Source organism: Rattus norvegicus, chromosome 3, assembly GCF_036323735.1.
Source record: "Rattus norvegicus strain BN/NHsdMcwi chromosome 3, GRCr8, whole genome shotgun sequence".
Lineage (NCBI taxonomy): Eukaryota > Metazoa > Chordata > Mammalia > Rodentia > Muridae > Rattus > Rattus norvegicus.
Genome location: NC_086021.1, coordinates 98,674,262 through 98,690,923, shown reverse-complemented (window position 1 = coordinate 98,690,923; position 16,662 = coordinate 98,674,262). Strand labels below are relative to the sequence as shown.

The 16,662-nt window shown below is 42.1% G+C and overlaps 1 protein-coding gene across 50 annotated transcripts in view; it reads right to left on the bottom strand.

Moving 5' to 3' along the window:
- The window catches only part of Phf21a (PHD finger protein 21A), a 190,200-nt gene that overhangs the window by 100,209 nt on the left and 73,329 nt on the right, over positions 1 to 16,662 (bottom strand). The gene's annotated exons all lie outside the window — the stretch shown is intronic.

Here is a 16,662-nt window from a genome sequence, read left to right as displayed (position 1 = left end):
TTCTGCAAACACTGGTCAACTGAAGAAAAACTGAAGAAATATGTAACATTCATCTGGACAAGTCATCTGAACTCTCAGTGTCATCTGTCCTATGGTTAAGGCATAAAGTATGTTTAAGTTGTTATCCTTCTAAGATTCTTGGTTGAAACCCAAGCTCCAATGTAACAGCCATCAAGAAAGGTAGAGACAGGGTCTGGAGAGATGGCTCAACGGTTAAGAGCACTGACTGCTCTTCCAAAGGTCCTGAGTTCAATTCCCAGCAACCACATGGTGGCTCATAACCATCTGTAATAGGATCTGATGCCCTCTTCCGGGGTGTCTGAAGGCAGCTACAGTGTACTCACATATATAAAATAGATCTTTAGAAGAAAGAAAGAAAGAAAGAAAGAAAGAAAGAAAGAAAGAAAGAAAGAAAGAAAGAAAGGAAGGAAGGAAGGAAGGAAGGAAGGAAGGAAGGAAGGGAGGGAGGGACAGTGAGGGCCCATCCTCATGAATAAGGTTAGTACCTCTTTAAGAGGCATGATGCAGCTAGTTGTTCCGCCCTATGCTAGGACACTGCCTGCTGGCACCTTGACTCCCAGGATGCTTCCAGGAGGATTCCCAGCCTGTGTGGGACACGCTGTGGGCCAGGGTGCTTTGCTGTAGCAGCCCTATGCACCAAGACACGGGGCAGTCACTACCCTGTGACTCCCACTCACTACTTCACATGGCTTTCCTCTTCGTTCATAATTTTCATATCTTATCAATCTTTCCTTTTCCTAGTATATATTTCTCTTTCCTCAAATCGACTATCTTATTCTTCATAAAAGTCATGAAATTTTTTAACTCTGTAATGATTAAAACATGACATATAAATGTTTAAATTCCATATGGTCCCTTAGCTGTAAGAAGTCAAATCAATATAAAGTACACTTTATGAGGCTGGAGAGACAGCTCAAAAGTTAAAAGTGCTTGCTGCCCTTGCAAAGGGCCTGGGTTCAGTCCTTAGCATTCACATCATGTTGTTCATTTGTAAGTCCAGCTCCAAGGGACCCAATACCCTGTTTCGGCCTCCATGCACACAGTGCAACTCAACAAAGGCACACCCATAAAATAAAATAAAATAAAATCTATAAACTTTTCTAAAGTGCACTCTAGTCCCTTAAGCTAAAATGAGTGATGTAGGAGAACACAAAGATGGCTTTCAAAAGTTCTCACCTCCAAATAGAGAACTAAAGCAAAGGTGTACAAGTGTGCAGTCTGTTCTGGAGCATCATGGAGCACACAGCTGACCTACCTCCATCATCACTGTTACCACACATACATGGCAAACAAAACCTTTTGGGCTCACATACCACAGCCCACATCCAGAAAAGCAAGCAGGTAAGCCAAGAAAGCTCTATCACAGTCTACTGGTTATTGACGTCTGCAATGCTCTCCTCTTCCATGGGCCCCTGAAGTGATACGGGAGAGTTCTGCCAGACTACCCCTTCTCTAAGACAGTATTAACACAGTACAAAGTGCCAAAGGAGCCATTAAAAAAAAAAAAACTGGCCTGCTTTTAAAAGTGAGCAGCTTTTCGTTCTGGTGAAGCATGAATATTTAAATCAGGCAAATGAGTCAAGGATTGAAAACTGCACCCTGAATGTAGGGTGTGCATTGCTGGCTCTGGGCTCAAAGGCCCTGATGTCACACATGGGCATGGAGATGAGCACCACTTAGGATTCCAGAAGGATGGTTTTCTAATTATCCTGCTCCCCTTCAGACTTGAAGTTCCACATTTGGATGTAAGGGCAGAAACTGGCAAAAGATGGATCACAGCAACTGCTTTAAATTATGTACTTAATGATTTCTATCAGGCATAACATAATTTAATTTGCAGTAAATCAAGCAAACGGAAGAAAGGTTAGGATTTTGGTTAAGAGCTGTAAATTTGTTTTTACCTTCATCATAAAGTAACAATGCATTAGTAGTGCAGTACACTTGAGAAGATGAAAACCTAGCAGAATAAAACTGGCTGAATCAAGTTTCAACCAGGTACTGATCTTTACAGGGGACAAGTAACAGCACTTAAAACAAGACACAGGGAAACCTACCAACATTAGCCCCCATTCAGTATAGCTACAGATGACTTGAGGTTTCATTAAAAACACAATTATTGTGGATTTAGCTCAGTGGTAGAGTGCTTGCCTAGGAAGCGCAAGGCCCTGGGTTTGGTCCCCAGCTCCGAAAAAAAGAACCAAAAAAAAAAAAAAAAAAAAAAACAACAAAACCCAAAAAAACCACAATTATTGAAGCAAAGTGTAGAGCGAGTGAAATGGCTCAGCAAGTAATGGTACCTGCCACCAAGCTGGATACCCAGGCTCAATCCCAGGACCCATAGGGTGAAAAACAGTAACGGGATTATTTGCTGACCTGCACGAACATTGTGGAATGCACTCACATACATACACATGCTTGTACACACACACACACACACACACACACACACACACACACACACACACACAAATGTGCCTTTAACTAATATTAAAAAAAAACTATCAGAAAATCCAAACTAAGGTAAAAGATGCAACTAGGAATTTTAGGGCCAGCTGACCTTGTCCAAGTCTATAGCTGTAAAAGGCTGCTCTGGAACATGCTAGGAAGAACAGGTTAGCCTCTGCCTCTCCTGTGCGGAGACTCAAAGTGTCTGCCACCATGCACAGCTCTACGCTTATGTTCTTAAACAATTTGTTTGACACGATTCCAGCCATAAGGGGGAAGTTCCCTATTCTCTTACACTATAGATCTGACATCTGCCTACAAGCTAGAGAGCTGATTAACCCTCTGAATTTATCCAGGCCAATACAGGCTTATCCCCCCAAAATGTTAAAGAGTCCCAATTAAGCAACAGGCACTGACCAAAGCCTCCACACAAGTCAAGTGACAGGCAGAGGTCCTGTCCAAGCAGGGGAGGCCCTGCCATAACTGTCCGAGCCTATTCTCTTAAGCAACACCTTTTATGTGTGTTCCCCATTATATTTGTGCATACCTGTCTTGGGCCACAGGACTACTGACCTAGAGTGGCGTCAGGTGAGCAGGGTATGGAGACATGTGCTTGCAGTCTGAGCACTTAGGAGGAAGAGGCACAAAGATTAGCAGTGTGAGGCAAATCTGGGCTATACAGACCTCTATCCTCTCTGCCTCTCTTACTTGGGTTCTCAAGCCTTCTCTACTGTATACATACTTTTTATCATGTCTGTTCTCTGTGCACATGCTAACTCTTTAACATGCAGTGCCCTGTTCTTCTCTGTGCAGATGCTAACTTTTATCATGCAGCAAGTGGTCTATTCAACCACTGACACATTTGAAGACCCTACTATGAGTCCCAAATATGATCTACCCAAGTAAGCAAGTCAGAAAGTAAAAGAAAATTATTCAGAATCAGTTAAATAAGCAGTTTGTTCAGATTTATAACAAACAGAACTACAAGAAGGACTCAAATTATCACAAAGCATTTTTTTTAAAAAAAAAAAAGGGTTATTAGACATAAGGATTATGTCTGCAAACACTGAGCTCAATGGCAGAAGGCAGGAGTCTTAACTTCAAACCGCTATCAGTTCTCTAAACCATTAAGTACTGATGTCACCATCATTACTACTATACTATTAGTGAGGCAAGCAAGTGTGCATGCCATGTGAGGGGGCGAGAAAGAACTTTGTAGAATCCGGTCTCTCCTTACACTTTTTTTAATTGAGACAAGGATTCTCTATGTGGCACTAGCTATCCTGGAATTCACTTTGTAGACAAAGCAGGCCTCAACCTCACAGAAATCCAGCTGCCTCTGCCTCCCAAGTGCTGGAATTAAAGGCATGTGCTACCACCCTTCTCTCTCCCTATACCTCTATGTGGGCTCTGCGGATCAAACTCAGGTCTACAAGCACCTTTGCCTGCAGAGCCACCTGGGCCTCCCTTCACCTGACTCCTGGCTCTTCTTATCTTCTGTGAGTCCCTAAGCCACTGCATGCTGCATTGTGGAAATGACAGCCAGGCGTTTAAGGAGAAGGAATCTGTACAAGGTCTGGATTCTTAGGATGTGGTCATCAGAGAAAGGAAGAGAAACTGTTGGGTTGGACTTAGCAGCTCATGAGTTCACCACTGGCTCTGTTTCCTTGCTTACAGAGATAGAGCACCATATTAAAACTCAACACATTTTTGGAGAAAAAAAGATAAAAATACAAAAGGGCCTATCTTATCTTCAGAAATGCAGTTCTCAGCTTTGTGGGCTCTGGCGTTCAGCTAGCCAGATTACCAAGCTTATTTAAAACTGAAGGCTTTACCCCAATTCCCATCTTTTGCAGTTTTCAGGGTTTGCTTCCACGTGGGCTCCTGAGCTTACATACATGCCCTTCACTCAGTTCACACACACGCACACACACACACACACACACGCATACACACACACACACACGCACACACACACACACACACACACGCACACACACACACACACACACACAGAGCAGTGAGAAGCAGCAGCAATCCGGTCTGTAGCAGGTGGTTTAATTAACTAAACACAAGACAGCACCAATGACAGGGGGCCCTCTCTCCTGTGTGGCAACATACCAACAAGGCTAACATACAAGGAGCACTCTGTCCTGGGCTAGAGAGGTCAAACAAGATGTAGCCATAGCAAACAAGAAAACTGAAACAAACTCAACAGCAACAACGAAACCTTGCGAAGCCACCTCATTTAGAAAGGCTACGGAAAGCCAGAGTCCGGTGTTTCCCAGTGTTTTCCCTGCTTTCTTGAGGGCTATGAGAAACTTCTTCTAGGCAGTCTCATAGAGGGCCTTCTCAGCCTCATATATATCCTCTGTCAAAAGGCCTGGTAAAGGCAGGAAGCCAATCCTGACGGTGAACAAACCTTCTACATGTAAACACTTCATGACGCTCCACAACTTGAAAGTGGCTCTTCACGGTGTGACAAGTGTCTGCACAGCTGAGAACCATTTCCATTCAGTAGGCTCCTTTCCTGTCTATGCGGCAGGACACATAGTTGGCATTGCTTCTGAGAATCAATGCTCGAGTTAAAGTTACATTCAGGGGTTCTGAACTGCTGTGCAGCCTGGATCAAGGATGGCACAGACAGGTCAAAACAAAGAGCTTTGCTCTCAATAGAGTGAAGTTCAACTAGTGACACTATTCCAGCCTTTTTTCATGTTTAACAAGTAGCAAATCCACAGAAATAAATGTAATTGGCCAAACAAATACCACTAGGGACAAATAAATGAACAGTAGAGAGGCAGCCTGAGATAAAGCTTCAGGCAAGTTACTCCACTCCAGCTCCTCGGACATCAGTTCCCATATAGCTCACAGAGATGAGGGGCTGATCTGATGATGTCAGTACAGTGGCTCTGCTCCTCCGGGAACAGGGACATAAGTGGTTATTATTAATCCTGCTGAGGTTGTGCAGTTGAAAAGCATAAAACAGGAGAAACAACATTCCTTGGCGGTGTAGTGTGAAGCACTTGTCCAGTCAGGCAGAGGTTTTAACTGTCTTTTAGCAGTCTTTATATACAATCCCAAGACGGGGAACACCTCCCAACGCCCATTTTCACATAAAGAAACCAGAGGAAGGAGAAAAATACTTTTAAAGTGAAAATACCATTATCTCCACTTCCAATCTCAGGATTGGAGATAGCAATCCTGAGACCAAAAATGACTTTTTAATTCTATTAAAGAAGCAAAACAGAGGCATTCCAGGTCACTAACACATCACCTCAGGTTAGTGTGCACCAAGCCTGAGAGTGAGGATTTGTCCCACCATTTGGTACGATCCCGTAAAGCCATTTTTTCTTATGTGTATCAGTTTCATCTGCATAATAGTATCTGACCAGGATCAAGCCAGATAAAACACATGAAAACAGTAAACAGTGGCACACCAAACAAATAAGTGATGTCTGTCACAACCTTGGCATTCTTGAGAATGTGGCTTCTAACACTGCTACTTTAAGAAAAAGTTTAGTGTTTTCACAAAGATACAAATGAAGTATTTAACAGCTTTATGAGATAGCGCACATATAATACATCCCTTCATTTAAAGTATACAACTCAACAGCCTCAGACGCCTTCACAGAGTACTGTCACCTGCCAAAAAGAAACTGAATGCATCAGCAAAATCTCCTCAAACTCCGAGAGTTGTACATTTCCCCCAGCCCATGAGCTACAGCGGTCAACTTCCCATCACTGTCACCATGAATTTGCATACTTAACACATCCGATATAAACAAGACCATTTAAGGTGCAGCCTCTGTGCCTGACTTCTTATACTTAGCCTAACACTGTCAAGATTCACGAACACTGTAGCATGCATTAGCACTTCTTGGCTTGTGAGGCTAAATACCACTGCATTCCTTGGATGGGCCATTCCTCATTTGGTGGAGGCCTCGGTATTCTGAGCTACCATGAACAATGAAGATATGAACACTCACGCTGGAGCCTTTGCCTGAGCATCTGTTTTCATCTCTCCTGGGTACACACCCAGGAGTGAGACTGCTGAGTCACATGGCAACGCCATGCTTAACATTTGAGAAACTTGCCAGACTGTTGTCTTTCAAGTGACGGTACCGTTTTCTATTCCCACCAGCAATGCCTGAGGAGAAGATAATTGAAGGGAGACCATAGAAAGGAAATCCTTAGCTGTATGCCTGTGCAGGGAATAGCTCAACTAGTTCAGCCAGATGACAAGCTGTGTCGCTGACAACGTGCATTACTCACAGCAGGGAGCAGAGCTTCACTTTCAGAAAGGAGATGTAGACTGTTGGGGGCATTTTCTTCCTTTTCTCCCTGCTCACTTAGACCCAAGCCTAGACCAAGGTAAGGAAGCGGCTTCCTTGATACACAGAATAACGTTACTTCTGTTTCTGACACAAAGTATTACAGAATTTGCAGAGCCTCTATCATTGCTCAGATCCAGATAGTAAGCTGTCAAAAACTGTACATGAAATCTCCTATGGCAGGTCCTCACCTTTCCAGTGGCACATCAGGCTGAGCCCAGCTAATACCTATGCTCAGGATAGATCAAGCACAGGCTAGCTTCCTGTGTATTCTTGGATAGTGGCTCCTGCAAGCCAAATAGAATGTGTGTGGGGAAACACGTGGCTTCTAAGAGGGAAAGAGAAGAAAAACAGGAAGTCAAGTTGAAGAGAGTGGAAATGGAGGTAACATAGGGGGCATCTCTGTGTTTACTCTTCCTGTCACCTCACTGTCCCTGCTGGCTGCCAGAATGCTTCCTTGCAAACACATCTGCAAGTGACAACGAATAGGCATTGTCCTCCTCAGGGAGTCCCTTCCATGTTCCACATTATAAACTGTACTACAATGTCAACAGCTTATGAGGAAGGGAAGTATAGCCTGGAAAGAGCCACAAATAGCATATACTATTGCCTATATCCAATGAATTAGCATTGAGGTCTGCAGGTTCCTTACAAAAAAACTACTCAGCAATCCATAAAGAGGAACATAATCACAAGATTAAGCATTTAAAAAAAATACGGCTTTTTAAATTTTATAATTTGCCAGACCTGTGATTAATTCAATCAAAGTCAAACAATATTCTATCATATATTTTATGTAGTCACCACATGCTCAATTTGCTGAGGGGCTCTGCTCTTATGTAATTAAAACAAATATTAAGTTTTTCCCCAAGAAATTTAAGGGCTGCCACTAGGACTGCCACCAAAAAGAACTGCATCACTTGCAGATTCAGAATGGAAAATTCTGGCTGCTCTTGTGTTTGCTTTGCTCCTCACTACCTTGTCCTGTCCTGGCCACAGGCAGGGCAAAGAGTGCAGCCATGCGCTCTCTCTACACAGACTCACCCTGCCAGCAGTTTTCTAGGGGCCTTGCTCTCCACGGGAGAAGAGGAGTCGTAGGGACTAATACCGCTGGGTCTTGTTCAAGAAAAGTGGCTGACTTCCTTTGATCAACAGAGTGGTGTGCTGATCAGTGTGATTTCCTGCTCTGCCGACTATGAACGTGTTGGGCAGAGCAGGAGAGCTGGGAGCAGAGCAACCCATGCAGGGAGGCTAATTCCACAGCTGGAGAATCACCAGAGCCACAACTAGAAGAGCTGCAACTGGAAGCAGATGCCTGCATTCTGCTGCCTGGTACTTACTGAAGTCAGGATCTCTGGACCAGTGGGAAGTCCTCGCTTCTACAACTCTACCATGTCAGCTGCAGCTCTACGGGTGACTATTAAGCACAATGTCCACGTCCTGAAACTAATTTGCAAGTTTTAATTGTCCTGCTTCATTCTGATGAAGGGACAATGCTTTTCTTGAAATTAAAACTGAGGAGGAAGAAGCCACCCACAGATGGTCTTGTGGCATACTCTGAAAAAGGAAGGGCATTATGTCCTGAGTGCACAGGGCTGCAACAGCACACACACACCTCTGTTCCATTCACCAGATAAGCAGCCTCTGGATTAACCTCAGTCCATCCCTTGCAGGGTACACATTTTGTTTTCCCCTAGTAAACTGCAAAATTTACCTAAAGATAAACATAATGCCTCGTTCACTGCTGCACTCAGCTTCTGCTGTCTCGGGTCTGTCTCATCAGCAGTTTGTCCTTCCTAGAAAAGCCACATTGAAAGGTGGCTTTCTGAAAGTGCAGCTAGTCTCTGAGGGGTTCACACAATACTGAAATATCATCTTTTCCAGAAGGATTAACTTTATCCATAAAAGTTTTAATTTGTAATAAAATGTATGATTTCTAACATTAGATCTAATCATTGTTGTTTTCATGAATAAACAGTCAATTGGGAATTGAGCAAACTGCTCCGGCAATCCTAGTGCCAGAGTGAAGTGGATTAGGTCAGCAGGTGGCGTGTCGCTTTACTGCTGCTTGGGGGCCTAAAATACAGTTAGGTCATTTTTTTTTCTTTAAATTCAGGTGACAGAATGAAAACCAGAGCATTTAACTTACCTCCTGCCTCCATTCTCACAGCCATCACAGCAGTGTTCATAGAAAGTCTCTAAACCCACATTCCCAATGTTCAGGCTTCTTATGCCTCCAGAGATACTCGACTGTACCTGAGACGTGCACTCCCGCTCTGATCGTTAGAGACAAGGCTTCTTACCTACACCAGGAAACTGGGAGTCCTTGTTCACTTGATGTATTAAGCTCTACAGTAGCACTGTCTTTGAAAGAAGGGAATGGTAGTTATGCCTCAGCCTAAGGGGGGCAGGTGCTCTCACAGCACCCTCTTCATAGCAGAGCATAAGCAGAAAAGACACAGATGAGACAACACATTTACACCAGGAAACTAAAAGAACGCACTCAGAGCGAAGAGACAGGCTGGAAAGGGGAAATGTTGGGAACACAGAAAAATCTATGAATGGCACTACTAAGCCTACTTCTCCACAATGTTGTTTCCAGCTACTAGAAAACTCCAAGCTAAGGCAGCCTCCCACGTTGCTCCTGGGATAATAAGCAACAGTAAACACCCAACCCTGCTTCTGGGGTAGGCACATGGATAAGCATAGCTGATAAAGAGATTGTGTTTCTTAGACCACAGTGAACAAAGTTTGGCTCAAAAATGGACCTGAAAACCATATCCATGTCTTAGGCTATCACTTCTAGGGATAGGAAGTGTTGGGGAGGGGGGCAAAGAGCAAGTTCAAGCCCAAACTGCTAGAGCCAACCTGCTGGTATAAGTTCATTCTGTGCACTGCCAACGATGCCAAGGAGAGAAGACTGCACAGTCCATCCACACCTGAGACCTGCCACATCCTCAAATCTGCTAGCTGCATAAGCCAAAGAATTCCTTTTGCTTCAATGTTGACTTGAGCTTCTGTTACTAGAAGCCAGAAAGTTGTCCTAATACATTCCCCAGCCAAATAACTCAACCTTATTACATCTGGTTCCTGAACTCTGGGTAGAGGGCATGTTTGTTTACCTTGCAAACTTCTCAAACTGCTAAGCACTACACAGGAGTCATTTCTAGTTTAACTAAACAGGAGGAAGGGATAGAAGGAATAAGATACTAAGGGGCTAAATTCCTCCTTCCTGCTAGTACCCATGAGGTAACACTGTTGTTTACTAGTCTCTCACCATTTGCCCTGCTGGGGCTCTGGAACCTTTATCATGCCTCACCTTCCACTCTCTGTTAGCAAAGCCTGTTTGCCCTCCAGTGTTATCTGCCCAGGCATTATCACCATGCTCACCATAAAGTGTAAGCAACCAGATCACAGAAAGGGAAGTGAGCAATCCCACCTTCAAGAAGCGGAAAGCACTCATGTGCACACAAATGCACTAGGGCGTGGTAAGGCAAATTCTCATATCAGGGCAAATCAAGAACCAAAGGGAACTAGCACTATACCAGGTGAAACCCTCACCGTGTCTTGACTGTGTGGCCTGCCTCAAAGTGATGTTACTCTAAAGGCAGAACTGAACTATCTAGATTGCCTCTTTGATCCAAAATCCATAATTAAATAAAATGTATATTCTAGAATTTGGTTTCATGATCTGATGAATACTTGGCTTCACAGAACACTGGATTATCTCTTTCACAGACAGACACCCAAGTCATAATCTCCTCTGACTACGCACCTGATCTGGAAAGTATCAGTACAAGGGAAAGTACATACCTAAAGAGAGAGACTACTCTGCTGTCTTCTGAGTGGTGCATGTAGCAAAACATGTAAATGTCCAACTGTGTTTCAAAAGAACACAGAAGAAAAGCTACACATTTATGGCATCTGCAATGCCAACAGCACCGAATGGTCCTTAGCGGTTCTTACTTTGTAGGGTGTGGTAGTACACACCTGTTATCCCCAAACTCAGGAAGCTGAGGCAGGAGAACTGCTGCAAGTTTCAGGCAGACTGGGTTGTATAATGAGACGTCTCAAAAAATTCAAGCTGCTCACCACATATAATGACTACATGTTATTTCTGATTTAAGAAAAAAGAACTCCAGTGTTTTATTTAAAGAAAATAATATATATAACATATATATGCATCTATCTATCTATATCTATATAGATGGGTATAAGATGTCCTTAATAAAACTTCCAAGCCATAAAACATTTCTGAAAGCTAAAACACTTTGGTTAAAGTTGCAAACTTCTACTTATGTCAACTTACCTTTCTTTGAATTTTTTCCAAAGGAAAACAGTATTAGTATCACATTAATCCCTGAATTTTATAATATATAAAGTTTGTTCTCTGGAAGATTCCAATAATTTATTATCATTGACAAACTCACTCAGTAGAGTAGACTGGCTCCCAGATGACTCAGGAAGAACACCATGTCAAGTCAACTTGAAAACATCAGATCTAGTTTAGGCATTGTCAGCAACCTTAACTACGGTTATCCTGCCTGTTCTTACGCATCGCTGCATCCCTGGCCCCTCCCAGAAACTCTCATTCAACACAGCCCTAGATAGAACATTTTTCAGTTTACTCTGGGTATAAGATGGGGTTAAGACCCAACAGTCTACAAGGTAACTGTGGCTTTGGCCTTCATCACAAAGACTAGATTTTATTTTGGTAACTATTCCACATCTGTTAAGACAATCATTTTGACTCAGGAATATCCCATTGGCTGGTAAGCACTTCCAGAAGGCCTATTAGCCGTGTTCTGGAATTGTGCAGAATGCCTCCACAGAATACACATTCCAAAAATACCTGAATGAACAACAGTAACAGATTCCACTTTTAGTAGTAACTTGTAGTAATACAGTAGAGGCTCTCTTAACCAGTAAGTAATGATCAGGACTAGTTGATCAGATGGGGGGAAAAGGTACTTATATCAAGGATTCATTAAAAAAAAAAGATAAACATACCCAAATACTTCATTTTAATTTAAATGAATCTTTATTTTGTTCTTGCAATACAGGCTTTATGGGTATGAGTGCAGAAAGTTTCTTATAAGCTAAAGCTTATGAAATAGCATTCTTGACCATTTCCATTGTTAAAGTTTTAAAGTATGGTAAGAACTTAAAAAAAGTTATTAGTGTGTGGGTTGGAGAGATTGCTCGGTGGTTAGGAGCACTTAACTGGTCTTAAACTAGTCTTCCAGAGGACCTGGATAGATTCTCAGCACCCATAGGGCAGTTCATAATAGCTCCAAGGGATCCTGTGCCCTCTTCTGGCCTCTGTGGGCACCAGACATGCACATGGACTGTGGATATACATGCAGATAAAACACACATACACATAAAATAATTTTAAGGCAAAAAAATTAATGTGGTTTTATGACCACATAACTTATATATAAGCATAATGACTATACTTTCATATATGAAATTAATATACTTTGAAACACCCATCTCAAAGCATTTGATGTAGTTTTCATGGAAACAATGTAGTTTTCCTAAGTCTACAAGATTAGTAATAGATAACTGTAACATAATTACAAGAACAGGAATAAATGACATACGCAGGTTTCGAAACAAACACAACTCACACTTAATACCCATTCCAGTGGGAAAAAAATCTGTTGAGTTCCAATACTCAGCTCAGAAAATCAGTTCCATTGAAAGAACTTTGCCAATATCTCCCAAGAGAAGACTCTCCACTTTCTGGGCACCACACACACAGAATCTGATTTCATACTTATTGTAATTGTTTATATACCCATATCCCTGAAGAGCTCAGGGAAACCTTTCAGTTCACATACAGTGAGACTGAAATAACTCGGAAACAGGCTTTCATCCCACAGATGCTGAGTTCCTCCATCAATAAACAAAATGGGCAAAACCCCAGACCTCAGGAGGTTTAATTTTCTGGGTATCAGTTTAAGGCTGAAGGGTAACTATCAAATGGTGTGGCCCAGATTATATTCTCCACCAAGAAAAGAAACTGACTAAAATGTATATGCTTTTTTAACCTGTAAACTCCCAGTAACAACTTGAGGTCATGAAGCTTCTCAGAAAGATGCTGAAGATGCCCTACAGTCTGTGTGACAGGTGGAAGGCTGCAGGACTAGTCGACTTGGGTTAATATGTACCTGGGAGATATGTAGAGTACAGTTTTGGGTATGTCTGTGATGGCATGTCCAGAGAAAATCAGATTACAAAGCTCTAATTTAATCCATGGCTAATTCTTTGACGGATCCATAATACAACTGCATATCGGGACACTGGAGAATAAACAGGTTACTGGGGATGGGCCCAGATCTTGACTGGCCCTGCTCACCTTTCCCTTTCGTTAAGTGTCTATCATGAGGTAAACATGTTTCTGTGCTGAGCTCCAGTGGTCATGATGTTCTGTCTAAGCACAAGGGATCTGACGCTGTAACTTAAATGAACCTGACCTCTCTCAAGCGTTTCTGCCCCAGTAATAACTAAAGTAACAGTCCAGCGGAGTTGCCAGCCTAAGCAAACTAACTAAGGCTGCTTAGACCTTGTTTCAAAATCACACACAGAGCTTGTTGGTTAAAAAAAGCACCGGCTACTCTTGCAGAGGCCCGGCACCTGCACGGCAGCTCACACAACTCTAGTTCCAGAGGATCCGGTACCTTTTCTGGCCTTTGAGGGCACTGGGCATACATGTGATACACATTTATACATGCAGGCAAAGGACCCATATATGTAACATAAAAGTTTTTAAGATAAAAAATTTTATAAATGCCTTGAGTACCAACTCTCTTCATATATATCTTTATTCTTTCACAAAATAGCTTTCAACTCTTCTGGGAACTTCCTTCAGATATTTACTTCATAGATATTCATAGATATTACATTCATATGCTATTACATACTATAGATATTACATACTATATGCACACATAATATATGTGTGACTTTATTTGGATCACTGCACTGAATAACTACCACAGATAACTGAACTTCCACTACTCTTCCTCCTACCCTAGCCCATCAGAACAATTTCTAGGTAAATTAGTAGTGAATATTTACAATACTAGAATTATTTATGTAACAGTGCTTGGTGGGATAATTAATGCCCTATAATTACACATATATTCTGGCACACGTTGTTACTTCTGGAGCTAAAACCTGTCTGGTTTTATCATTTACCTGGTTTTCAATATCCCCATCTTCATTCTTCCCCATGCACCACAAAACTATAAAAAGTAAAAAAAAAAAAAAAAAAAAAGGCTCAAAACATGCCCTACGGCTTTCCTACTTAGCCTCCTCTTCCTCCTACCTGTTAGCATCTTCCTACTTCTGCTCCTTCATCTTTCTGGCTGCATCTTTCCTAAGTTCCTCCATCCTCCTGGCCAACCTGAGGCTATTGTTTTGTTTTGTTATTCGAGATAAGGTTTCTCTGTGTAGCCCTGCTGTCTTGGAACTCAGCCTGTAGACCAGGCCGGCCTTGGACTCAAAGAGATTAGCCTGACTCTGCCTCCTGGATGCTGGCACTAAAGGTGAGTGCCACCACCACCTGGTTTGTTTTCTATGACTTTTGTACAACAGTCATCCAGATTTATCTTCCATCAAACATATTCTGTCATCTTTTTGTACTCAATTTTCTGGATACCTATATCTTTATCTTCGTTTAACTTCTTATCTTGACATAGAACATCCTCAAAGGTGGTATGTGAGGATTACATTTTTTTTTTTTTGGTTCTTTTTTTTTTCGGAGCTGGGGACCGAACCCAGGGCCTTGCGCTTCCTAGGTAAGCGCTCTACCACTGAGCTAAATCCCCAGCCCCGAGGATTACATTTTATGACCTTCTGTTTTTAAGACTCTCTCTCCTCTATCCCCAGATAGGATCAAAAGATGATTTTGATACAAAACTCTACTTGGTTTGCAGAACCATCCTCATTCTCTCAATGAGTCCTAGCTTCCTGGGTTACAAAGTGGTTTGATGACCAATCTCCCATTTGCAACTGGTTTTATATTCCTCTTCCTTTAAGGAAGCATAGGTATTTTGTTCCTGATTTTACTGTTTTGCAATGATCTGCCTTGGTATAGAGGGGGTGCTTCTTCCTACTCATAGTATTAGGTGCTAAGTAACATCATATTATATGCCCTTCAGTGGTAGTGAAATTCCTTGTGTTAGTCATGGAATTATTTTCTCTTTTCAATTTTCTTCCATTCTCTGTTTTCAAAACTTTTATTAGTTCAAGCATGGGGCCTTGTGAGTTATCTACATAAAAATTCCTCTCGTTGATTAAAGTCTCTTCCACCTCTTTATAGGATTACAGCTTTAACTTCCTTTCCCAATCTTTCTGTGAACTTAACTTTTTTTTGATTCATTGTTCCACTAGTCCCAGCATCCTGTGCACCTTCTCCTGCTAATGCAAGAATCAAAGCTTATAGCTCCTTTGCAATATCCCTTCCAAATCTCCATGTGCCTTATTTTTGGGTTTATGATAATACCTGGCTGTTAAGATTTAAGAATGAAATATTAGAGATGCACAGTGACTAGTTTTCTCTAATGCTTCCTGGTGGGAATACAAAATGGCAAGTCACCTTGGAAAGCATTTGGGCATTTATTAAAAAGTTAAAAATGGCCTGAAGAAATGGCTCAATGGTTAGGAGCACTGGTTGCTCTTCCAGAGATCCCAGATTTAGTTCCCAGCACCCACATGGCAGATCACAACCATCTGTAACTCCGCCTTGTTCAAAGGACCCCTGCACTGGGTCCTGGCTCTAATGCATTCTTCTGGTTCCTAGGGCACTAGGACATGCATGATTATTGGGTAACAGTTTTCTTGCACATTGAAATATTCCATCCTACAGGGGAACTCCTTAAACAAGAAAATAAGTAACTCAGAAGAACTTTAGGAAGTTCCTGAAACTAACCAGATTCACGAGGCCTTCCCAGCCGGACTAAAGCAATAAAAGCTGAGAGTTCCTCTCAAACAAAGTGAGGTGGAGCTGCGAGGAAGATTCTGAGAAGAGACCAACGACCTGGAAGAACCCGGCCAAGCTGCCTGAAAGACTCAGTAGGAATGGACACTCCAACCTGCTCAACTTCCCGTAGGCTTGTGCTCCAGGTTCCCAGATTTGTGAGCTGTCACCCAGGCTGCTGTGGACTTTGTGATGCATCTGTCTTTGAGTCATTTCTGCTCTTGTAATTCCTCACCCATATTCCTGTAAGTAACCCCAATGAAACTCATTCAAGTTGGACTTCCGTGGTTTTGTCCTTTAGTCTGTGGTGGATGACAAGATCTGGGTTGAGTAGACATTTGTGTTGTGTTTCCTCAGGAAAAATTTTGTCACATGGCAATGGTACAAAGACAACTGTACCACTGTAAAGATAATTCAGGGAAAACACTCATACACATAAGATTAAAAAATAAATATTTTTTCCTAAAAAGAAACTATACCTACCATACGACCCTGGACATCCTGAGATACAGACCCAAGAAATGAAAGCCCAGCCTCATACAGACACTTATGAATGGCCACAGGAGCTTATGTGTAATAGCTAAAAATAAAATGAAATCAGAATCAATACAAAGTGTACACTTTACATGTCCATCTGTTAAAATCCTACAATCTAAGGAAACAAGACATTGTACAGCAACAAGAAGTAGACTAGTGCATGCCTGGGGACCAGGTTAGGGGGAAAAGTGGGATCTCCAGGAAACAGACATATGAGAAAACTCAGAGGTATAGATAGGCTCCTTAACTGACTTCTATAATGATGGCATACCATCAACACTGAGACTTAAGGGTACACTTATTCATGGATAATTAAGTCTTAATACAGCTATAAAA